We start from the raw sequence: 1326 nt of genomic DNA on the forward strand, positions 1-1326 counted from the left end.
TTTTTTGTTTGCTTATTTTGTTTTTATAATAAATAAAAAGAAAACAAGTAAAAATAATAGATAATGCAAGTGTTAGAAGGTCATTATTTATAATAAATAAAAAGAAAATAAGTAGAAATAATAGAGAAAGAATAGTTCTAGTGCTAGTGTTAGAGGCTCTTCTTTCTTTATAAATAAAACTAGTAAACAAGTAGTTTGAATATAAATAGAATAGAGTGCAAATGTTAGAGGGTCAAGTAAAAAAAAAAAACCAAGATAAAATTAGAATTAGCATTATAATAGAGAGTGCTATAGAGTTAGAGGGTCAAATGAAGATGAAAGAGATGTGTTTTCAGCCGTTTCTTGAAAATATTAAGGACTCCGCTGCGTGGATTGAGTTGGGCAGGTCATTCCACCAGGAGGGAACAGTTAATGTAGAAGTCCATGCAAGTTTTATCATAGGTAGAATGCAAAATGTTTCAATACAAGCATTTCAGTCAAAGGTAATTTATGCAACATTTCAATCATTTAACCCACTTGGGAATATCAACCCATGGCAACAGTTTAAAAGTAGCCCAATTCTGTGGAAAAGAAAAAGACTTGGCAACCCTGCATCCAACAAAAGCTGCAGGAGTCAGATTTACACACACACACACATCTAGCTCAGCTCAGTATAGCCAACTGTGAGGCGCTGATCCTGCCATGTGTGTTCACATCAGGACAGATGCTGATGAATAAGGTCATCAGATGACAGGAGACAACAAAGCACATACTGTCTCACTCTACCTGAGATGCTTGTCCACAGTAGCCAAAACGATATGCTGTTCATACAGCAGATACAAACCCAAAGCACATACATGCTTGTATGTTGTTCACCATTTGTTTGAAGACCTTGACTAAGCCTCCACCTGAAGGTACTGTCATGATGCCCACAGAGACAGAGAGAGTTTGTTTTTAATGGTACCATGATTAATAATTGATGCAGTGAGCTGGAGCTCCTAAGGACTTTAATGGATTTACCTGCAAGAGATTGCGATGCTTCACACAAGTGCATCAACCTGGAGAAAAACAACCTCCAGTGTCAACAAACAGCAGGTCCTGCTGAATATGAAGTCCCATCCTGCAGAAGCAGCATCTCTGGAAATTTGTATATCGGTGTAACAACGTTCGTAGGTCGGGAAGAAGGAGGCGGGAACCGGCGAACATTTAAAGAAGATTTTAATAAAATAAACAAACACAAAATGAAAGTAGAGCGGCAGCCCCTCGCGGACGACTGCCGCACACAAAAAACAAAATAAAATCCAGGCCTGGTCCTCTCTCGTCCAACACTGTAGTCACTCCTCCTTT

General features: G+C 38.5%; 1 protein-coding gene across 1 annotated transcript in view; it reads left to right on the forward strand.

Moving 5' to 3' along the window:
* slc24a4a (solute carrier family 24 member 4a) overlaps nucleotides 1-1326 on the forward strand; it is a 51093-nt gene that overhangs the window by 17089 nt on the left and 32678 nt on the right. The window lies entirely within an intron of this gene.

This window comes from Sinocyclocheilus rhinocerous, unplaced genomic scaffold (assembly GCF_001515625.1).
Source record: "Sinocyclocheilus rhinocerous isolate Xijiao unplaced genomic scaffold, SAMN03320098_v1.1 scaffold1419, whole genome shotgun sequence".
Lineage (NCBI taxonomy): Eukaryota > Metazoa > Chordata > Actinopteri > Cypriniformes > Cyprinidae > Sinocyclocheilus > Sinocyclocheilus rhinocerous.